Genomic DNA, 24,567 nt, shown 5'->3' with positions numbered 1-24,567 from the left:
AGTACCAGAATTAAATTTTTATTAACTATCAGCTGTCTGAGACATTGCGCTCCGCTCTGTGCTCAGTGACAATAGCGCAACATAGGATAAATACGTAAATCGACACGAACAAGCCCTAACTTCAGGCCAGTTTTTGTTGTTTATGTTTAACGGGAATATGTAGACACGGGAAACCAAAGAAGACAGAAACAATAACACAAAGTACGGAGTATGAAATTAACTGCTCTTTGCGGCGGCTGCTTCCCGCATCCTCTAGTCTAAGGTGGAATTGATAATTTTTACGGTATTGTAAAGTAGTCAATCGCGGTGAATCTTGCCACCGTGGACTTTGGAATGGGCGGAAACATAAAGTCCGATTTCTCTCGAAAGACGAGCGAACATTGTGCATCTAACGCAGCTTCACAAAGGCACCCGTTCTCAAAGTGGTCTCTGAAAACGTTCGTGACTGATTACTCAACAACCCGGCGAGTGACAACGCAATAAAGGGAGACAGAAATCTTAGAGGAAGCCTATCAAAAGCTGAACTATGGCTGACCGATTGGAAGGCCGTCTGCTTCTATCAAAACACTTAAACGACAATCACCTGTCCCTCCCCATACCAAAGCCGCTTGACGACTGAGTCATTTCAGAAGCAAGGGTGGTCACCATAGATCATATTTCGTTTGCCGCTTTAAAACGCTGTTGTCAGTATACCTGAACTATTTAATCCTTAATGTTGTTTTGAACATGTGGCAATAAGCCTGCGCAAAAATACGCTTCGCTGTCGCTGAAAGAATGTGCTGATTATCTAACAAGTTTGATTACATGACCGTGTTACAAACACACGCATGCGAAACGGCTAGCGATCTCATTTCACTTCCTTGCCTGTTCACCTTCCCTCATCCGGTGCCCTGAAAGCACTTATCTTTTGCACAGCAAGACAGTTCCTTCCTATAAGTTTCCTGTTCAGCAGTTCTCCACCTTTCACTTTTCTACTTAAATAAGCAACTTTTTTCGTAGTGAGGCTGGTTCAAATTTTCGGAACATTCCGTGTTCATGGTCACTATTATGCACGTTGGCTACGAGGAGTAAAAGTTGAATGTAACGTTTCGAGAGGTGTGCGTATGCTGCGTACATGTGTGTGTCATGGAGGGGGGGTCAGCTTATATGTACAGCGTTGCCCAATACGAAAGGCAGCACTGAATCAGTAGTCGGACAACTATTATTGTACAGCTGTTACGCCTGGGGCCTCGCTCGACATTACTTGTTCCGTATGACACTTCTGTCGAAGAACCTTCCACAGAGCACATTCTTGACTTCCGCCCGAAGACATGCACAATTCAAGATTGTCCGTGTAGATCGTTTTCTTTGGTGTTGATTCCTACTGTCCGTCTCCTTGGCCTAACTTATGGCACTCGGCACATACGTGCTTCCCACGACAGGCTACACCTTCGCTCACGCCGCCTCGACCTTACGTTTATTCTTCCGTTGTGTCAAGATGTGCTTTCGAGAAGTACCAGTGGACGTACCAAGGACCAGTATGCAACACCGAACTGAATAAAAACGAGAGCGCTTTCCAGGGTAACGCCCGTGGAGAGCGCGCCGCATGGCAACCGGTAACACGCAGCCTCACCTGCCCAGCTGCGGCCGTTGGGAGCGCCGTCCGCTTCGAAGAGCTTGCGCCGAAGCACCGCCAAGTAGTTGGTTCTGGCAGGCGCGGAAACCACGCTTTGGTCAAGGCCAGAAGCCCCCAAACAGTTCTTCGCCTGCAGGGGACGGTCGGTGTGGGTGTCCGACGAGCGGCCCCGGTCGACGAATGAAAGTGCAAGAAGAGGGGCACACTTTTCCCGATGTCCGCACGGGCGAGCGCCGACTCGGAAAAAGAGGCTTCTCTCGTTTTATCTCCTGCGCGATTGAAGCACGACCGGGCGAAGTCCGCGGCGCCGCTTTATCGGCTCCTGTCAAAGCAGCAGAACCAACAGACGATAGGCCGCCGCGGAGGCGCCGCGGCGTGCACTGGCGCGCTGGCTGCCTCCTTTCATTGAAGGTGGGGCGCCTCCTTTGTCTCGCCCGAGAGGAGGCTGCGCGCGCGTTCGTGCCGCCGGCGCGAGCACCCTCCAACCCGCGGCGGCGGCCACCTTAACAAAAACAACATCCTCTTTGTCGGCCATTGCCAGCGCGCCGTCCGACGGCCCCTCAGAGGTCATCCGCAATCCGTGAGCAGCGCCTTGAGCGGCTTCGTCAATCGCCGCACCGTGAAGAATCAAACCGAAGTTTGTTTTGCGCGACTAACGCTGGGGCGCCCGGTGTTACTACCGTCGGCCACAACATAGGGTCTCCGCCAGCTGCCGGGCTGGAAATGTGAGGAGGTGAAAGACAGGGGGAGGTTAACCAGAATATATCTGTTCAGTTGGCTACCCTGCGATTGGGGGAGGGGAGAGGAGAAGCTGCAGGAAAGGTGAGAAGGAAAACGAAGCTGTGAAAAAGAACTTGTGCGGGAGCCATCGACGATGATTATCAGTGTAAGCGAATGGCCGAACGTTTCTAGAAAGATATACTATATTCGCTATATTAAATACATGTTGCGCTTTATGGAATGCAATGTATTGGACCGACGTTTCTTGACATATACTGTGGAAGAATAACTCCGAGCAGTGCTTGCAGGGTCAGAAGCCATTTCGAAGCAGTGCACCCTCTATGCTTCATCTGCACCGGTCTCAGCCTATACAAGTCCATCAAGTTCCTGAATAGGCTGTGGGCTAGGAGGCCATAGAGCAAAAGAACTGGAATTTGTAGAAGGGCGACGCGAGCAAGCGGTTTGCCCCGCTGAACGAGCAGTCTGTTCCAGCAACCTGCATCCGCAGTCGAAACACTAACTGGATTGCCCCTGCTGCCGCGGCTATCCGGCCGCTCCTTCTTCTACACTCCCCCCCCCCCCCCCTTCCCTGTGGCGAGATGTAACCGGATACATCTGTTCGGAACAATGATGTTGATGGAGGCGGCAACAGAGGAAAAAACTGGGAAGCGGAATGCAGCAATAAAATGCAGCTCCACTAGCATGAAACCTGGGGAGGTGCGAAGCATACAGTGATGCACCGCTAATGGGCTCATATTGCCTTAAGCAATGGCTCATTACGCTTAAACGCGGCCTCCCCATTACGACGACAGATGGATGGATGGATGCAAAACTTTAATGAAAGTCCTGAGGTACGCGACTCAGCGCGCTGCGGGCCGCTCCCACGTTGGGACAGTCATGCCATCATGCCCGACCGCTGCATCGTATGCCCTCAGGACAGCCCAAAGAGAAGTGAAATTCTACGCTGGAATGATGAGCGGCAACGCAGCCAGCTCTGGAAGACGACGACGAACGCGGGAGCAGTGGCACGAGCGCGTGCCCGAGCTGGAGCACGAACCGCTTGCTTCAACTCAGCCAGCTGTGGACGACGACGACGATTACGACAGGAGACGCCGACAGCCCGGGCGCATAAGATGCTTCGCACCTAAAAGAAGGAAGCAGTGAAACAGTGAGCTTGAGCCACGGCGTAAAGCTGCAGTACGAAATACAGTGTTTTGTTGTGTTGTGATTTCGCTGCATCAATATTAAAATAATCTATAAACTAGGGATATTCCCATTACATTTGGTGGCAGAAGTGGGATGCTGGGACGCGGTGAGATGGTCGAAGCTGTGGGCTTTTTAAAGATAGAAGTGGTGAGTGCACTACAAAAGGATCTCGAGTCATGCGATCGCAAGTGGGAAGAAATGTTTCTTGATTTTGCGAAAGGACGTACGTGGGCCTTCCTCTGCTACCGTGAGTTGCGTCGCTGGAGCGCTCAATGAGAAGGGGGCCGTTTGTGCGGAACGAATGCGAGAAGAGTGTGATGAGTGCGAGACTGGACCCCCGGAGATGCATGTTCCGCTGAGAACTGTGAATTGAGCGACTCCGACACATACTCACGGTGCAGGCGTCGAAAGAAAGAGAAAAGGCAGAACGGTACCCTGGCTTCTCTGCAGATCCAATTGAGCGGAGCGTGAGGGTGCATCCACTTGTCTTCGTCGTTTTTGCAGGTCAAACCACTGCGCGTCTCTCTGATGACCTTCCAACCCTCCGCGCGCGGGCCGCATATTCACTGCCGGGACAGCACGGTGGTAGCGCCGATTGCGCGAAAGTGCCTGGAGTGACCTTATAATTGCCCCCGGTCAAGGGCTTTCTTGACCGAATGGATTGCCAAAAAGGTCGCGGAGCTTCTCTTTGGAGAGATCCCAGCTCGAGATCTCCTCTTCGTGAATCTGGAACCATGCCCGTGGGGCTCCGTCGAGGTAGAAAAGCACGTTGGCAAGCATAATAGTCGGATCCCACCTGTGACTGGTGCTGACACGTTTGTATAAGTGGAGCCAGTCGTCAACATCAGGACTGCTGACTCCGGTGAAATCACCATGATCCCGATGGGAGGAAACGGCGAAGTATGTCGGGGCTGCAGACGGAGACGCTTGCGTAGATGAAGTGCCGCCAGCAGGAGCCGAAGTTGCATTGTCGCCGTTGCGACCGCTGCGAAGCTCCATGACGGGTACGGGGAACGTCCGCCTCCACCAATAATGTTACGTGTAGCTGATGCCCAAGGCTATTTACAATTATTTACAGGGAAGCTAACGGAGGCCAAAATGGCGACACTATATCAAGCGGGAACACGTCGTATTCCTTCTCCTCAAAGAAGCCACACTGTGGCGGCTGTTCCGTATCAATATGTATGATTTGGTTGCATTGGGTGGTGAGTTGGCGAAAGGTATGTGTAGCTTTGGCGCTGGCTTAGTAAAGTGAAACCAAGTAGCCTTATGAACGATTTACGTGCAACGGGTTTGGCGTCGAATGTGATGTTAAGAGACAAGCCTCCTTCTCCGCAAGCGTGTTTTGTGATTGACGACGAGTAGCTGCCGACTTGGCAGGGGAACACGTGAGACCTCCACGCCGGACGTATTGCTCGGTGGTGGTAGCGGCTTCCTGCAACTGGGTTTCAGTGTATCTGAGGGAGCCTGTTGTTACCAAAACAGTGATAGCGTCTGCGTAGAGAGCATGACGAACATTCGAGATCTGATCGAGGAGGGGAGGGATACCTCGCATGGCAAGGTTGAATAGGAGTGGAGACAGCACGTAGCCTTGTGGAGTGCCGCATTTTGATACATGTTCAGCAGGGGAGCGCAGATCGCCAATGGTAAGGCTGCCAGATCGGTCACGAAGAAAGTTTCGGATACACCTTCGCGCCGCAGCCAGTATAGGTGCTAACTGTTCAAGAAACAAATCATGGGCGTGGTTATCGAACGCCCCCTTGAGGTCTATGGCTAACACGACGTGGTTTTGTGTAGAACTTGGTAAGTCTATGACATCGTGTTTCAGGCGGAGCATTATGTCCTGAGTAGACATGCCACCACGACAACCATAGCAGAGCAGGTGCTCACTCGTCTCTGCCGAACCGCACGCGATATAGGCCGGCATGCCGTCCAGGAGCAGCCGATCCGGAGGAGCAGCAGGAGAAGCCACTCCTGCGTTGTGAGGCCGCTGCATATATATAATAGCGTCCTGAAGGGACAGGGAGGGGGAAGTCTCCTGCGTTGTGAGGCCGCTGCATATATATAATAGCGTCGTGAAGGGAGAGGGAAGTCGAAATGGACAGAGGAAGAGAGAGGAAGAGGTATGACAGTCCTCAGAAAAGGGGCCAGCGTTGTAGTGGGCGCTCACGCCGTGGTGATCCCAGTTGCATCTACAAATTCCAGCAGGCTTTCGCAGCGCAGGGAGCTGGGGTCGCGATGGGAATAGTAGGTCAGTCTTCGTGGCAGTTTGAAGGCCCGGGCGTCTCTTGGTAGTGGTGACTTGCGCCAAGTCTGGGCCGGCATAGAGGAGGTGCTCCAGAGTCTCGGGGTCCCCGTAGCTCTTGCAGGCCGGTGACGCGGCGCGGCCCTTGTCATAAAGCCGGGCCGCCATCCAGTTGCAGTAAGTCCGTAGGCGCAGGAGCATGGAATGGTCTCTCCTGGCGAGGCCGTTCTCTGAGAGCGTCTTGGGATCCTTGCGACTAGCCACTCGTGGTTCGGATGGATGGAGGTGAGCAGGCGTCGGCTAGTATAGTCCGCGGCCGCTACCGCTCTGGTCACCGGGACTCCGCTACGGTGGGCAGCTTTGGCGAAGGTTCCCGCCTCATCGCTACCGGCTATCCCCACGTGTGAGGGTAGTCAGTAGAAAGATATGGCCATTCAAGTGGTGACAAGTACCGTTAGCCTGGCAAGCAGCAGCGCCCCTGTAAGTCCAGCCTGCCCTGGGTTGAGCAGGATCTGGAGCGTTGACTCAAGAGTTTCATACCGGGCGATCCTCAGCAATGAGGTCGGCTGCGATCAGGAAGGGGGCGGTTGGGTCGCCCGCTGGCGACGCGCTGGTCCTGTGGGACGCCGTAAGGTGCGCTGCAACGTGCGCTTCGATTAATGAGCTAGGACCAAAAAGTAAGGAAGCTCTGTTGAAAGCAGTAGGAAAATGCTTACAACATAGGCGAATACCAGACAGTTGGAGACAAAGTAGGATGAAATTAATTTATAACAGTAAGGGGGGAAAAGGTAAAATTCACTCATATCGACCGCTGACCATTACATCGGTAATATACAGGTTAGCAATGCAGGCGATTAAATTGAAGTTGCAAGCATGGGCGGAGAATAATGGCATATTGGGAGAACTTCAGAATGGTTTCAGAATCGGTATGCGGCCGGATGATAACTTATTTGTCCTTACTCGGTGTATTGAAATATCTACACAGAAATATACTACACAGAAAAGAAAGGAGACCGCTATATGTGACTTTCTAGACATTACCGGAGCGTATGACAACTTAGATCGCAGCATTTTGTGGAATATTCTAGAAGGGGAAGGTATAGGCAACGACTGTATATATACAGCTATTGAGGGAAATTTACCGAGAAAATACTGTTTGCGTTGAATGGGAAGAGATGACGAGCGAGGATAAAGTTGATATCAACAAGGGACTGAGACAGGGTTGCCCTTTATCCCCGCTGCTGTTTATGGTGTACGTGGTAAGGATGGAAAGAGCGCTAGAAGGAATCAATATCGGGTTTAACCTCTCATACAAACAAACCGGTACAATAGTTGAGCAGCAGCTTCCAGGTTTATTTTATGCGGACGACATTGTGTTGCTTGCTAACAAGCACAGTGATATGCAACATCTGGCTGATATCTGTGGAGAAGAATGTGAGAAGTTAGGATTAAAATTTAGCGTTAAAAAATCTGGTTTTATGGTATTCAATGAAAACAGTGAACAGACAGTGTTGATTCAGAGCCATAAAATACCTCGGGGTAAAAGAATACAAATACCTTGGTATATGGATAAAAGAAGGCGATAGATATCTGGAGACACAGGAGAAAACAATAATAGCAAAATGGAAGATAAATGCTGCCATAATGAAACACAGAGCGCTATGGGGATACAATAGGTACGAGGTGCTCCGGGGTATGTGGAAAGGTGTAATGGTTCCAGGGGCCCACATTTGGAAATGCGGTTGTTTGCTTGAAGTCAGGGGTGAAATCAGGACTCGATGGCAACCAAAGGTCAGTGGGGCGCCTCGCGTTGGGCGCCCACGGGAAGACTACTAAAGCTGTGCAGGGTGATATGGGCTGGACAAATTTTGAAGTAAGGGAGGCTCAGAGTAAAATTGATTTTGAAGAGCGACTGAGGAAAATGGAAGAAAGTAGATGGGGTGCAAGAGGAGTGTTCAGGTATTTGTACAGGTTAAACATTGACTCACATTGGAGGAAAAGAACCAGGAAGCTTACCAGCAAATATGCGACCGGTATGGCCGGCAACACGGCAACAAAGAACGTCAAACGCAAAGTGAGAGAGGCTGAGACAAGGTTATGGGTGGCGGCAATAGAAAAGCAACCTGCTATGACTAATTACCTCAAAGGAAAAAAGGAACTCAGGAAAGAAACAATTTATGAAAACTCTAAGGGAAGCTCCTTACTTTTCGAAGCGAGATCAGGATCCCTTAGAACTCGCAGTTATAAAGCGAAGTACACCAAGGACGAAACCGCATGTGCTTGCTGTGGTAAAGCTAGAGAAACTGTTGAACATGTTTTATTGGAATGTGAAGAAATCTACCCAGCTGCAAGTCGAGGCTCCTCTGACCTCCTTGGGTTCAGGGATAGCACGGGCAAAGTAAACATGTCCGCTGTAGAGATTAGTAAGAGGCGGTTGGAGGTTTGGTGCCAGACAAGTAGGGAGACTACAAACAACGGAGACGTACAGAAACAGAGTTCCCAGTAATGGTTCAAAAAGGTTGATGCCTGGAATTCTTTGTATTTGTGTGTTTCTGAAAAATAAAGGTGGGACATTAGGCAAAATAATAACACGAGCTTGGTGGCGAAACCCACCACCCCGTTTCAAAGGGGACGCTCATAGCATCCATCCATCCATCCATCCATCCAGCATAGTCAAAGGCCGTTACTAGATCGTGGTGGCGAAGTGAAGTGCGAAATGGCAGAAAACCGTTGCTTCTCCCGCCGCGAGTGGCGCGCCCCTATGCCCTCGCCCATTCCCTCTCTAATCTCGTGAGATCTCGGGAAGATGAGGTCCCGAATGGGACCGCCCACGCCCGAAGAGAATGTGCCAGGGAGACGACGATGGAAGACCGACCGGAGCGGAAGCAGCTGGAATCGGCGTCTTCCAAGAACCACGACCAAGAACACCGAGCATTGATGAGCACCGGAGGTCGCAGCACCAAGCACAGGTGAGTAGCTGCACTTCGTGCTAGCCTGCCTCCAGCCTGCTCGTCAAGTGTCCCGGAAGCCAGCGCTTTTGGTTGGGAAGACCCAATAAAGCGTTTGATTTTTTTCTTTTTTTATATCACTGGGTGCGTGTCGTGTTTGTGCTCGCGCTGCCGGGGTGTGTCTTACGAGGTCGGTAGCACCGAGGTGCGTGTTGGGAAGCTAGACAGTGCCCGTAGCATCTATAAGTTTAGAGCTAGTCCAAATAGTACCAGCTTACACTGGCGCAGGTAACGGTAGCGCGAATTCGTGCTAACCTAGTTGTCACTTGAAGTCAGGTGGTATAAGGTCTTAAAGAGGGAAATGGCGGAAAACCGTTGCTTCTCCCGCCGCGAGGCGCGCCGATATACCTTGCCTTCCTTTCTTACCTCGTGAGTTTCGAATGGGACCGCCCGCGCCGAAAAACGCGCAAGGAAGACGACGATGGGAGACCGACCGGAGTGGAGGAAGCTGGAATTAACATCTTCCAAGAACCATGATCGAGAAAACCGAGCGACGACGGACGCCAGAGGCCGCAGCGAAATCCCCCGCTTCTTGTTAGCTTGCTCATCAAGCGTCCCGGAACCGAGCGCTTCTTGTTGGGAAGCCCCAGTGAAGCGTTTAGTTTGTTTTAGGGGCGAAGCACTCTATAGGGCCGAGCCTAGTCCCTCGTCGTCCTCCGGTGTCCGTAGCTGTGGTTTGCATGGAGACCGCTAGGGGAGCTGCGGTGCACAAGGGCTATATATATATATATATATATATATATATATATATATATATATATATATATATATATATATATATATATATATATATATATATCCACGGGGGATTCACGGTTACCCGAATGATCCCCCGGTGCTTCGCCCACTCATCATCATTCACTTCGTGGATATGCGGTGATCTTTTTTTTTTAAATCACTGCCGTGTTTGCGCCCGCGCGCCCTTGTGCCTCCGAGGTGCGTGTGTGCATGGGAAGCTATATAGACAGTGCCCGTAGCACCTAAGGAAGCGTTAGACCGGGTTGGAAACGCTAACAACATTTATTGCGGATAATGCCCCAATTCCTTGGTAGCCACTGAAAAATGATAAGGTATCCCTTCTCAGCCACATAGTGCATCGTTTCAGCATTTCAAACACCAATTGTTCAGGCTGACCGCGACGCAAGACTGACAGTGCCGACTGCAGTGCCGCTTTCGAGTCTAAGAAAAGGGACTATTTGAGTGGTGGCTCGCCGGTAATGAAACGCAGTGTGACACGGAGGTCTGCGAGTTCTGCTGCTGTCGATGCATTCAAATGAGAGATTTTGAGCATGATGGTGGTGAAATTTTCTGAGATGATCAACTGCGGTAGAACTGCTCAGCAGGGCTGAGCCGTCGATGTAGCCGTCGTGGTCGTCTTCCTTGCACGTTTACATGTACTCGCCCTAACTCTCGTGTAAGAGGAATGAAGTAATCAGTTTGACAGCCGGCGATGACAAATCCTCTTTTTTTTTTTTTTTTGACGCTAGGCAGAGTCGGGTGTACTCATGGTTCAATGAGGCGTCTAGGAGGCATTGAAGTCTGTATCGCTGCAGAAATGAAGGCAAATGGTAAGGACCAACGCTGAGCTGAAACCGTTCGCCAGAACGAGGTACGTGGTCTCGTAGTAGGTAGGGGGACTATTAGGTGACAGTATGTTCGGGCAAGGCGCCACTTTTTGCTTGCGGAGCTTCAACTGAAATAGGACGAGGAAGTCTCGAGTGATCGCGGTAGTTGCCGCCATTGACGCAGTTCGAGGAAGGTCAAAACAAATACGAAGAGCCTGAACATGTATACCTTGGATCGCACGTAGGCGCTTTCTTTTACTTGCGTTAGAGAAAGCGCGGGTGAGCTGTAAAGCGCAGAAAGCCTAGAAAAAGCGCCATATCGTATAACTGCACCATAGCGGTCACGGACATTCCTTACATCTTTCCCGCAAACAACTTGAAACGGTTACTTGAGAAGAGTACTCGTGTATGCCTTCTCCTCTTGTCCTGTTCAAAAGCGTTGTTTCTTCGCCCATGGATTTCTTTTTTGCCTGTATGTGACTTCGTGCATTTATTTGCTAATAATTTGCTTATATGTTATTCGGTATTATTAATTTGTCAATTCACATGTTAGATTTGAATTCAATAAATGTATGTAATGATTGTTTTCCAGAATGCTAACTGTTATACGTTACTCTTTGTTCCACTTCTGTAATAGCCTTGTGCAAGGGCTGACGGAATCTGCAAAAAGAAAAAGTTAGAACTTATCATTTTAAATTGTGTTATAGGTCCGCACTGATAATAAAAGACACAATACTAAAGCAAACATTGAATGGGGTTGGTAAAATGAATAAATCTGCACACGGCCTCGTAGAAACCAATACAGCAGCGTGGATTTAGTTTTTGTTGAATGCTGCGATATCCTAATGGACACAACATCTCTCAAAACGACATTTAAAAATTCTGCAAAGTCACTACAGTCGCGTACCGTGGGCAGTGACAGTGTGCTTTGCTCATACACTTAAGCTTGCGAAGCCTTTGCCACGCACGAAGTGTGCTTGGAACTAAGCGCTCAATGGACACTTAGAAGCTTTACATGTTTATTATTATTAGTTTTTTTTTTCTGTGTCGTGGCGAGGCGCAGTGAAGTGTCAGGGCGTCCTGTTCTACTGCTTCATGGTTTTTGCATAAGATTCATGCAAGCATTATCGTTCTAGCAGTTCACCTAGCGTCGTATCCACTAAAAACACAAGCCTACCTTGAAAAACATCATAAACTTCGCGAGGGACGTCTCTTTGCTCAAATCCACTGTCTTCGCTGATGTTCAGCTTGGTTGTAAATGTTCAGCTTGGTTGACATACGACTGCGAGTGGTAGCCCAGCTCTTTAGAGGAAGGTTCCGCTGTGTCCCTCGCTACCTCTCGCATTGCCCCCCCCCCCCCCCCCCTGCCTTTGTAACTGGCGTAATCTGCTTGCCAAACGCGTGCTTGCACTGTCTCACACCTTACCCGGGACGGCACCACTTTTCTACGCAGAGTCAGGTGTTCTCCTCCGGCAAGCTTCACAGCCGTCCACTTCCCTTGCAGAGGGTCCCGGCCTCTAGGCATTTCTAGTCGCTCTATACTATACTAATACTGTACTAGTCTCACTCCATTCAGCTTCGACGTACACCCGGCGACAAAAGTTTACGGACCACGGGACCCGAGCAGCCTGTAGCAGTAGCCAGTAAAACTGTATACGACAATGTTGTTAGCATACTCTAGTCGAGGCCCGAAATACAAATGCCAGGCTGCGTTGTGAGACTGCGTAGATAATGAGCTTTTTCTCAGATTTCATGGTCAGTAATATTTTGTCGCCGGGTGTACATTTACTCAATAGGCGTCAAAAGATGTGGGGCCCTACTTGGCAACAAATTACTTCCAATTTCCCGTCCTTTTCACACTTCGTGAACGACTTGCAGAATTAGCCTTTGGCTATCTCCGTTAAATGATGGCATAGGATGAAAAAAAATGTGCCTAAAAAAATACGAGCTTTGTTTCGTGCTTGTAGTGACGGCGGGCTTATCAGACAAACTGTGACGGTGTTGCGTGCTAATTTGGCTGACGCTGTATTCTTCGTCATTTATCCCTTCATCCTTTAACGTTAATCTGAAGTCAATAAAATCTACACTCAATACCCCGCACTCGCTAGCGTATGTAGCAAGCCAGGCACCCTTCAGCATGCACCAACCAGCCTAGTTTAGCATACTCCTGAAGCCCGAACCTACCAACTTTGCCTTTGATCTTCTTTGTATTCCATAAAAAATGGACGTGCAAGCTTACTGCAACGTGGCATGAATATTGCTATATACGGGCGAGTCTTGTTGGAATAGCCAACAAGACTGGTTCGTCATTATGTTAGCGCGTAGCTGCGCTTGCCAACAAGATTCTAGGAAGAGCGGAGTCAGTGAGACGTGTCACTTCGTCGCATGTACAGCGCGTGCGAGACCAGATCGGCAACCGAACATCGCGTGTTTGCTTCGCCTTGTCCTTCGGAACGCGCTGCATGAATAAACGACGGCTCGTCGAGCCAATCAGAAGCACTTGATCGCCGTGCGACGCGCTTCTGCCCTCCTCGATTTGTCACTGTAGACAGACAGGCAGGATGCAAGGAGCCCTCGACGTGACCTAACTGCAGCCTCCTCCTTTTCGGCACATTTCTTCGACAGACATTCGGCGACAGCTGGTGGTCGTACATGGCGAAGTAGCCGTTTTCGAAGCAGCCTTCGCGCTCTCAGTACTATAGTCGACGCACACGCGCTGTGGGCTACGGTATAGCTTTGCCTTCCATTTATGGCTAATCGATATACGAATGCCACTCGCATTTCCGAGAAACCACGCCATTGGCACAAGCTATGCTGGGATTCAGAATTGAGACACTACACGAAGCTCCTTGCCGCAACATTGCTACTACAAGAGAGCTGAAAATCTTGCCGGCGTCCTGCGTGCGATCATTTTCCAGTTCGCTCTTCACGCGCGGATGCTCGCCACTGGTGCTCGTGCTCACTCTGATATTTGCTCCTGCGACAGTTTAGTAAACGCCCAGTGATACGAGCTGCAGAAAAGGTTCTTGCGTCTTCGTTAGGGAGAGGGAGAGAACGCTGTTTTCGGACGATGGCGGATGTTTAACTTTCGCAAATCTCTGCAGTTGCTGCACCGTTTGAAATGGTGATCTAATTTGTCGATATATATATATATATATATATATATATATATATATATATATATATATATATATATATATATATATATATAAACTGCAGAGCTTACGTAGTAACAACAGCACAGCTTACGAAAACGGCTACTAGTTGGGTCATCTTCCTGTTATCCTTGAGCAACTTAGCGATGCACAAATAGAGACAGGGGATAACTACAAGATTGTATGAAACGATGCGCACCAGATAGCTTAATTTTTGCATACGAGCACATGGTGGTGGTGAAGAGGGTTGAGGGGCGTTTGCCTGATTGATAAGAGAGGAATCGGCGAGTGATCACTCTCATGAAACACAAAGCAGCCAGCAGCAACTTCCATACTACTTAAGCCCATGGTGAGAAATTAAAAATGAAACTTGACAACAACAAAAAAAAGGGGGTCTGTAGATAGCCTTAATAACACCGAGCGTCTCGCAGACGTTGTACTTGGTTCATGACCATTCGATACGGACAGTTCTGTGACTTTCCCTTGTACTTGCGCACGCCGTGACATCACGCAAGAGCAACGCGTGAAGGAAGTAACAGGTTAACATGACGTACAACTGAGTATTTCAACCTTGCCATGCTTCAAATACTCTTACGAGTGCACATTGTAGAACGCAAGGTTTACAGGCTTCATTGAGCACGTGTAGAGCAGAAATTTGTTCTTCTATTCAGGGAAAATTACTTGTTAGAAAAGGTGCACGAATTTTGCATCGAATGTGGTAAGTTTATGATCTCAAATTACATCACCTTTCTACGCCGAGACGGCTGTTCTCCTACGCTTTCCGTAAGCTTCAAATTGGTCTACGAGTGCGCTTTTTTGGGATATAAATGTGCCCTTTCGCATCTGCTATATCCTGCGGGCGCCCCGTTACCTTGGGTAAAATTGGTATTCTTTAGCGCCATTCCGGGTGGGGTATCGATGTCCCCTGGCTGCTTCCGAAAGGAGGTGAGCCCTAATGACAGAGTGGACATCGACGAAATATATAGAGCTCGGCAGCGCGTGCATTAGCGTGAGCGAGCGGCGCGCTCAAGTGCGCTGCATGGGCCTTGGCTGAGTCTCGGCTTTTCAGTGAACGAACTCGAGAAGCTATAGAGAGAGAGAGAGAATTAACATTTATTTCCACCAGTCAATTACCGCGGCAGAAGATGATCTTCCTCCGCAGCGCCTCTACCCGTCAGCCGGGATCCCGAAGGACTGAGCGGCAGTTAGAGCTTGGCTGATGATTTCGCGTTGAGTCTTGCTGTCCGGATTGCGTAGTAAGGCCTCCCAGAATTCTATCGTATTTGAGCTATCATATATTGCTTCGCACGTCCACACCATGTGTACCATATTCGCTACTTCATTGCAGAATCTGCACTGTGGTTTGAACATTTCTTAATGGAATTTACTATATAGCGCGGGGTTTGGGAAGACCCCTGTCTCCAGCTTCCGCCATGCTACTTCTTCATTCTTACTGAGCGTGCGGTCCGCCGCCGGAAAAGCCTGTCTGCTCAGTCTGTGATGCGTAGTGATTTTCTGATCGGTTCTCATTTCCTCATTTCTGTATACGTCCTCAGCGGGTTGAAGTGCCCCAGGGGCCGACCGGATCCGAATGTGAGACCTCGGGCGACCTTGCGGGCTTCTTCGTTTCCCCCGAGACCCTGGTGCACGGGCGCCCACACGAGCAGTAGTCGCTCCGTGGGCCCCCTCGCTCCATTTAATATTTGGGCGGCGGCTGCCGTAACCCGTCCTGATTCGTAATGTTTGATCGCATTTTTGGAGTCGCTGCTATATAAAAAAAAAAAAAAAAAAAAAAAAAACTTTTATAGAGCTGCGTTGAACTATTTCTCGCGTAAGCATGCGTTGACCACCAGTGGCGTCGCCGATGTCTGTGCGAATGCTAGGGAGTTCGAACAATTATTAAAGCAAATAAATGTTGTCATGCTCTCAATATACGTACACGTATATCCTCTAAGCCTAGAGTTCCTCAGGGCCAGCGTTTGGCTGAAATAGCTAACGAGAGCAGAGCGTGGTACGCACTTCAGAGGATACGCCTGGCATGATTATCACCGACACTACCTAGACGAGGCAATTCTTTTGGAATTGGAGCAGTGACGTCGAGGTTTGAGCCCGCGGCGCAAACAATCCAGCCATCAAAACATAGACGCCATAAGCGTCGCCGCTTTCCTGTGGCATCATCCGGCCTCTTAGCCTCTAAGCGTGACCGCTGACAATACGTAGCACCTAGACGGAGCAAGGTCGTAATATACAAATCAGCGCAGCTGCAATATTCACCGTAACGGCCGCCTATACAAACTGGCGCTAGGGCGCAGCATTATTGTCTGCTGGTCTGTTGGTATAAATGACGTCTCGTGCTAACGTTTGTAAAAATGCACATATTCGCGCTCGAAAGTAAGAACTTTATTGACCCTTTTCAGGGAGCAGTTTGTTCGAGAGAAACGAGATGGCGCTTTCGGCGGCGCGCCGTACGTGGCCTCAGCGACAGCGCACGAATGCGAAACCATTACCGCTTCTACCTTGCTTCTGTGCGATCAGCGGTCGGAAATGCAACTGACTTTTCGCTAACGCACTGTACTTCAATCATGTTGGATTGAATCATGTGCATCGAAGACGTGTGCAGTAGTTGGCTGCAGAAATAATGACTGCATATTAAGGAATGTAATAAATATGTGTGGCCAAGTTCGCGGACCGCTGCTGCAACTCTCCGTACGTGTTACCAGCACTTCGAGATTTTCGGCTTTCCTCGAGGATACAGAAGTTTGCTCATCCGCCAACGTTGCGTCGTTAACCTTCAAAGAAAGGGCTTCAGCCCCGGAACGTCGGCAAGAGTGAGTACCGCTCGTTAAACAATGACAAAGAGAGTAGCGCCGCTTCCTGTCAAAGTAAGTTTTGCGTACAGTATCTACACCTATCTACCCCAACTGGCACAGAAACTTACGCCAACTCTATCGCCAACGTGTCAAAAAATAGAGAATGGGCGCACACTTGAATATATGCGCACTGTATATGCACAGTAAATGACGGACTACACCGATAGCGCACGAATGGTCGAAGCTGAATGTTTTATGACGGTTCACAAGAATAAGCGAGTTACTAGCGATAATATATCTTGGCTACAAGGTATTACAAGTACAAAACAGCTACGTTTCAAGCATTGTGTGCAGCAAGACCAAATTTATCGGCCCTGAGCCCACCCGCGAGCGATTAGACAGAATATAATCAGATCAGACCGCACCGACGACTTTACTGAGTCGGAAACGTGACAAGCCGCTGCTCCTAAATATTTGCCAAATAAAGAACGAAGAGCAAAACACACTAACCCTGATTCAACTCATGAGCTGAAAGTTTGGGTAGCTTGTAATACATATTTAGCACCGCTTTTAGAACAAGCACCATATACGCTGCTCGCGCCGTTTGAACATAGCTTAACCAGCTCTGAATGCGCTTTTGCATGTTCTCTGGAGCTGTGGCCGAAGCTTCGTGTCGTCCACGCAGTCACCGTCTACGATCTCTCTCGAAACAGAGGTTTGCTAAGCCGCACCGGCGTCATACACATCCATTGTAAACACGGAGGCAGTTGCGGCAAGCATTGGACGCGTCGCCACATGATCAAACATGGCAGCGCCCACGGGATCGCCGCGAAAAGGGTCAATACTGTTATCTTACATAATGGTAACAAATTTCGTAATATTGCGGCTATTTTACGCCTATTAAAGACTGTGCCTAACATGTGTTGATGTGTTCTGTTTTCCTGGTGAAAATTACATTTATAGCTGCGCTCAGCAAAATAAAGTTCACTTTTAAGTTCAACGCTCTGTGCCCTTTTCTGCAGTTCTTGTCTAATGCGCTGAAAAACGCCGATCATGCAGCAGCAACTAGCCATGCTCAGCCTCAGCCATGCTCCTTTCCGTCCCGTGGAATACGAAAAGAGGCTACCTTTGCCTTAAAGCAGGCAACACTGAATTGTTTTCATGTTTTCTACTTTGATCGAGTGCTCATATACACGGATGGTTCTTGCACTCCAACCTGCTCTACCGGCGCAATGGTTTTCTCATCAAGATCAATCAACAAAAAATGCAAGATTTCGCCCGTCAGAACGTCGACCAGTTCGGAGTTAGTTGCCCTCCGAGGAGCCGTTGATTATACTAACAAACAACAGGGCTCGTGTCGGAGATACGAGAAACGCACCCCCACGTGATCGCGAAAGGAAACAAAATCCTGTAACACCGAATGCAATGACTTTGGTGGCGAATAAACTTTAGAGCGCCTTCTACGTTACTGCATGACCTTTTGAAAATAAAAGGCTTGCAGTCCGCACCTCTCTAACCCAGCTACATGGAAGACATTTCTCGTTGGACAAGATCTTGGGACCATGGTCTTCCATATCGCAGCTCCAGAAGGCAAATAATTTTGACTACGTAGGCGACATCAGCAATGGAATTTCTCTCCTTCTTTTAATCGTTTCCTCCCTTTTCCCGTTCCCCCAATGCAGGGTAGCCAACCGTGCTCAATCATGGTTAACCTCCCTGGCTTTCATTAAGCCTCTCTCTCTTTTAGCTGGCAAAATAGTCGACAAATTTGGCTGCGACAACAGGTCGTGCGCTCATTGCACAAGTGTGTCTGCGACACCTCTGGGAGGTATTTGTGAAAAGCGCCCGTGTAGATTTTTTTTCCCCCTTTTTATTTTTTGACACCCGACGTGCACCTAGAGTGCACCCAATCCCTCTAAGCGTGCAGCTGCGATGAAGCCACCCTTTTGTACGGAATCAGGACAAGATTGTTCCCAGTGTTGGCTTTCAAGACCGGGCGCTCTAATTCTTCCATCTGATCAGACTGCACTTAATTCGGCTAGGTGGAACAGTACATCTGGCGATTTCGATGCTCTCGCATTCTTTTGTGCGTGCGTATATGTGTCTTTTTTTTCTCTCTTTTAGTCTCTCTCTCTCTCTCTCTATGCGTGTGCTTTTCTTTCTATAACTTTCTGTCTCCCTTTCGCCCTTTACCGGTATCAAACGGGATATTTATATCCCGGTTAACATCGCCGCCTTTCGCACCTCATTTGTCTCTCTCTTCCGATGATTCAATGCAGAGTGGAAGAGACTATTTGACGAATTGGAAATAGGGTTTCCACATACGTGCGTGCCAGATCTAGCGCTCTCTGAAGGGCCGCGCACGGTGCCAAATGCGGTGAGTTTTTACGCTACTGTGAAGTAATGAACCAGTTGTTCTCTTCCTGTTTGTGCTCTGTTCAGCGGCACTCAGTTGGAGCAATTGCCGGCACTGACTCCTGGCTAACACCGCCTAAACAACAACTCCATCATTACCACCAGCCGCGGTGAGAGGAGCACTAGTTACATATGCACTGTAGCGGTGACGTGGCTTTCCTTGCAGAGTATGTCGGGTAGATAGGGGCCTCGGAGATTTAGCAAGAAAAGTGAGACTTGTGGCAACCTCTAGTTGAGTACTTCGACAGGCAACTCGCTTGCCGAGACCAATTTAGACTAATCCTGCGCCACCTTTATCTCTTCCCCGCTCACTGCTTTGTAGCACTTCACCCACGTTGCATACAACCCCGTCTACTCGATACCCCGAACTCTCGACTCGCCCCACAGGCGCATCGAGCACGGGACTCTTCGGCCGCATGCGAAGCACATGCCTCGGCTTTGTCGAAGCCTCGTACGCAGCAGCGGCGGCGCGAATGTAAAGCTATTAAAATAATAGAGGGCCAAGAACCGATCCTTGAGGGACGCTTGATGTTAGTGGCACAGGGTTAGATAAGTTATTATTTATAATGACAGATTGGGAGCGGTTACTATAAGAAATTCAATAATCCAATTCAAATCATCAGGATGCAAATTAAGTTTTGTAAGTTTCAATATTAGACGTTGATGAGGCGCTTTATCGAAGGCGTTAGAGAAATCCAGGAAAATTATGTCAGTCTGTATGTTACTGTTAAGGTTAGTGTGAACATCGTGCAGGAAGATGTGTTTCGCAGGAGAAACCTTTGCGGAATCCGTGCTGGGCGGGATGGAAAAAGTGATTCAAGTCAAGAAAATTCATGGTAAGAGAGTAGATGACATGTTCCATGATATTGCAAGGGACGCTTGTTAGGGAGATGGGGCGGTAGTTAAGAGGCAAGTTTCTGTTACCTGATTTGTGGACTTGAACGACTTTCCCAATTTTCCAGTCATCTGAAATGAAACCTGAAGAAAGAGACTGGGCAAATATCAAAGACAAATATGCTGCAGAAATAAGCTTATAGCTTTTTCTTTAATTTAATCTCGTCCATGCCGGAAGATGATGAACACTTGATTTTGTCGATAACCTCACAAATACCGTCTACATTGAAAGCAGGCTCCTTCTATAACTAGCGATGAAGTTAGAAGGGCCTTGAAAGAAATGACCACGGGAAAAGCTGCTGGAGAAGATGGAATAACAGTCGATTTAACCAAAGATGGAGGAGATATGCTTGAAAAGCTTGCGGCCCTTTATACGCAATGCCTCACGACTTCAAATGTACCAGAGAGCTGGAAGAACGCCAACATTATACTAATCCATAAGAAGGGAGACGTTAAAGAATTCAAGAATTATAGAACCATTAGCATGCTTTCAGTATTGCATAAAATATTCAAAGATAACTTCTAATAGAATCAGGGCAGCACTTCACTTCAGCCAACCAAGAGAACAGGCTGACTTGAGGAAAGGATATTCTACAATGGATCTCTACAATGGAGATAATGTTCAATAGCCTGGCAAGGGAACAAGAATCCAGGATCGCCAGTCAACCTCTGGTGTCTGTAAATGAGTACGTTTATCTAGGTCAATTACTCACAGGGGACCCTGATCATGAAAAAGAAATTTACCGAAGAATAAAATTGGGTTGGAGTGCACACGGCAGGCATTACCAAATCCTGACTGGGAGCTTACCATTGTCGTTGAAAAGTGTTCAATCATTGCATTCTACCGGTGCTAACATATGGGGCAGAAACTTGGAGGTTAACAAGGAATCTCGAGAACAAGTTAAGGACCACACAAAGAGGGATAGAACGCAAAAGTGTTAGGCCTAACGTTAAGAGACAGGAAGAGAGCGGCGTGGATTAGAGAGCAAGCGGGGTAGCCAATGTTCTAGTTGACATTAAGAGGGAAAAAATGGAGCTCTGCAGGCCATGTAATGTGTAGGATGGATAACCGGTGGACCGTTAGAGTTACCGAATGGATGCCAAGAGAAGGGAAGCACAGTCGAGGACGGCAGAAAACTAGGTGGGGTGATGAAGTTAGGAAATTTGCAGGCGCAAGTTGGAATCGGCTAGTGCAAGACAGGGTTATTTGGAGATCGCCTTCGTCCTGCAGTGGACATAAATATAGGCTGATAATGATTACTTCACGGCGCAGAAGCTAACCCAGTGAAATTTCGGCAGTCACTTATTGCTCATATCGCCAGCTATAGCCCTTGATCGTCCTACTCATCATGTGTAGTGAATTGTTCTCTGGGGTTGTTAGGTTGTCTGTGCAGCTACACTTGTGCACATGGTGTTCCTGTAGTAAATTTTTACCAGTGTTAACACAGCTTGTTTTCCTGATTCGAATTTTTATTTATATGTACGCTTTTCACGTTATCTTCTTGTGTGTGTTCTTATGAAACTTTTCCACCTATTGTTTATATAACTTCCACTAAATCCCCCTTACTCAATGCCCCATCGGGCCCTGTAAGGTACGTTCAAATATATATATATATATATATATATATATATATATATATATATATATATATATATAGCCACACATGAACTGAAGCCAGTGACTGCGAACGTAATATCCACTTGAAATGAATTCTTATCAGGACAACAGTTTTTACAAATGCGTCCCCAAACTTTGTGACGAAATACATTGGTGTTTCAGTAACTTTTGAGCTTCTACGCATAAAAAAAGAAACCTTTTGTTGAAAAATTAAGTGGAACAGTGTCTTTTTTACACGTTTGACTGCTCATATCTGCAGTGGGCATAAATATAGGCTGATGGTGATGATGACGATGATGATGATCTCAAAACTAACGCTAGTTTCGAGATTAACTTCATAAGTGCCTTGTGAAATCACTGGCTTCAATTCGTGTATTGCAATATGTGCGCTAAAGCAATTAGTCTGTAAGTTGATAACTCAAATTTGGTGAATTAGCCAATTACGCATTTTTATTTCCAATCTAAGTAGCGTCTGCCTCTTCGAGTAATTCGATCAGCACAATGAGTACATTTGTGCTATATGCCACAGACGATTTCTAAAATTCTGTTGACGTTAAAATAGAACACCTGGTATAAAGGAGCCTGAAGAGTTTCTAGCAGAAGTGTATTACGGTCTTCTGAAAGTCAATAGACCGGCGTATTTATATTTGCATTCGGGCCAATTTTATTTGCTCGCCTTGTAGTACTTTGCAGTGGCTATTGGAGATTCAGAAGTGATATGAAATGTGCACGAGTGCTAAGTTGGGCTAGTTGGATGCCTGCGTTGTTTTATCGTTCATTGCTTCTTCTTGCTGCTCTGTCTTGCTCGGAATGTTGTATCCAACTAGCCCAACTAGTCCATAGGCCATCCTTGTCTATTGAATTCCTGACGTCGTGGCATCTTTGCAGACTCGACGCGGGGAGCTGACGAACAAAGTGCCGTACGCAGCCTTGTAAGCGCCTCGCGTCGTGTAATCTCTACACGAGTGTTACCCTACGAGCTTCTCCGAAAGACGGTTCCGCTTTACGCGTAACGCACGGCCACGCTTTCTAAAAAACGCCAGCTCCGAGGAAGAAAAAAATCGCGCACGAAAAAGTACAAGGATGAAGCGAGGTCTAAATGTAGTCCTCCCGACTTGTCCCCTCTTGACGGTGACATGCGAAGCTGCCACCGCTGCTTTTATTTTTCATCTTGTGTTTCGCCATTCGCAGCGTGTCATTGAAGCACTGAGTACCGTGACGGCAACCTGCTCCGAGTAGCTCCACCAGCGAATGTTCGACGCTTTTATGCCTTTCATCCTTTCATCCCTTTTATTGTCTTCAGCGGCAGATTCCTTCCCTTCGTTTTGCACTCTATCTTGATCGAGGGAGCCTTTATTATACCTTCATTTTGTTTTGTTACTGCAACTCGCTGACGGCACAGAACTGCAGGATAAGCCCGTGCAGTAGTTTCGAGCAGACGATGTGTATAGTATACATCCGCCGTCATCCGCGCCGGGCAGACGACCAAGTCGCTGCATTCTTCCATCACTTCCTCTTTCGGCTTCGTAGTGAAGCAAGACGAGACGGTCTGCTGTTTTATCTTTTTTCCTCTTCCTTTCTCTCACGTAATTTTGTCCCTTGCGTTGTTACACGGCGCTCGTAAGAGTTGCTAGCCGTAAGTACAACTTCCGCTGCCGGCACTAGCGTCGACCTGGCGGTCAGGCCGTTCAACTCGACGTTCGCTTCGTAGGTTGGGAGTGTGTGTTGTACGGATTCCGTTACGCGTACAAATCCTGGCTTCAGTCACTGACCTAACATGGAATGCGCAGCCTAAAGTCTGTGACACCGCACTTATTGCGTGGATGTTTTCTTTCCTCGCTCTTTCGTTTTTTTTTTAATTTTCTTTTGTGCACTGTAGCTACATAATGTGAGCGACTCCCACTTGACGTTGTAGCGAGAACGTTTTTAGATATACACAGTTGATTGGTCAACGAGATGCAATGCATATAAGATTTCGTACTTAACGCCTTACCTGTCTAGCACTATTGACTTCGTGAGGCCTCCTCCCACCCTGCCCACATTCGCGTATGTTGTTTCCGAATTGAGTGTTCTGCTGGTTTATAGCTAGATTACCTTACATATAGATTACGTTTACACGTAATTAATTACTGCGTCATCGTGGTCGGCTCAAACAAGGTGGGTTTCGCAGAAGGCTTACATTTTCAAAATTGAATTTCTTTTCAGGTGTGGGAAGGACTCATCGTGCCCTCGTGCTCTTTTGTAAATGTACGGTACACGTCGACGAAATTCAGAGTACCGTGCTATGCAGTTTGGACGTAGTTGTGCAATTATTCGCGGTTCTCAGAAATGCCATAGCTTCTACAGGTACTGAAAATAGAAACGTCACTTCAAGGACTTGAAATAATAAGCGATGTTTCGACATTAACAGCGAAACAACTGCCATTAATTACATCAACTACTTGAAATGTATCAGGACTTTCTCGTTTGCACGGATGGTTCTCTGAACAAAGAATACAGCGGCTTATGTGATAGCACCTTTACAAATGAAGCACGCTTGTCGGCTAGGACGCACACCGTCGTCGACAACAACTGAACAACGACATATACGAGACACTAAAAGAAATGATAATCGGCGAGGTCTTCTTAGTGGCTCTAGCATGTCCTGAATATATTGACAAAAGCCAACCACTTGCAAAAGTAACGTATACGATTCTAAAGGGTTCAGCTCGGGCTGCTCAAGAAAAACAATAAATGATCACGCAGTGGGTCCCGGAACATGCTGGCATAGCAGAGATTGAACTAGCGGACCCGCCGACAAAATTGGCCCATAAATATGTGGAAATTCACTTGATTCCTTTATCATCAGTAAATATGCGATGTACATTAAAAGTAATAAGGAATGAATTGTGTTTGTCCACCTAGTTTACAAGAAATGCTACGAAATCGATCCTTTACGAAGTGGACCCACATGTGAAATACCTTTGTGTGTATTGATGTATTCTTTTTTTATCTGCCCCCTTTTCTCTATGTGTGTTCTTCTTCTTTGTCTTTCTGTCTGCACTTACCCATTCCCCAGTGCGGCGTAGCAAACTGGATATCTATATCTTCTGGTTGACCTTCCTGCCTTTCGCATCTCATTTATCTATCTCTCTCTCTCAGTTGAATGTGGACATACTAATAAGTATCGAGACGCTAATTCTCCGACTGCGCCTTGGAACAGCATACAGAAAACGTTTCCCATACCGCATAAGACAGACGTCATCTCCAGCTTATTCCTGTGGCAAGACGATGAGGACGTTCACCATCTGCTCCAATAGATTGGCAAGACACGCTG

At 47.9% G+C, this 24,567-nt stretch overlaps 1 protein-coding gene across 1 annotated transcript in view; it reads right to left on the bottom strand.

Moving 5' to 3' along the window:
- LOC119443120 (uncharacterized) overlaps positions 1–1,994 on the bottom strand; it is a 49,319-nt gene extending 47,325 nt beyond the window's left edge. The window contains exon 1 of the mRNA XM_037708271.2: positions 1,613–1,994. The gene's annotated coding sequence lies outside the window, so the exon portion shown is untranslated. The remainder of the gene's footprint in view (positions 1–1,612) is intronic.
- Between the last annotated feature and the right edge of the window lie 22,573 nt (positions 1,995–24,567).

The sequence above is a fragment of the Dermacentor silvarum genome, chromosome 2, assembly GCF_013339745.2.
Source record: "Dermacentor silvarum isolate Dsil-2018 chromosome 2, BIME_Dsil_1.4, whole genome shotgun sequence".
Taxonomy (NCBI): Eukaryota; Metazoa; Arthropoda; class Arachnida; order Ixodida; family Ixodidae; genus Dermacentor; species Dermacentor silvarum.
Note: the sequence above shows the minus strand (reverse complement) of the source record. Positions and strands in the feature narration are given on the sequence as shown.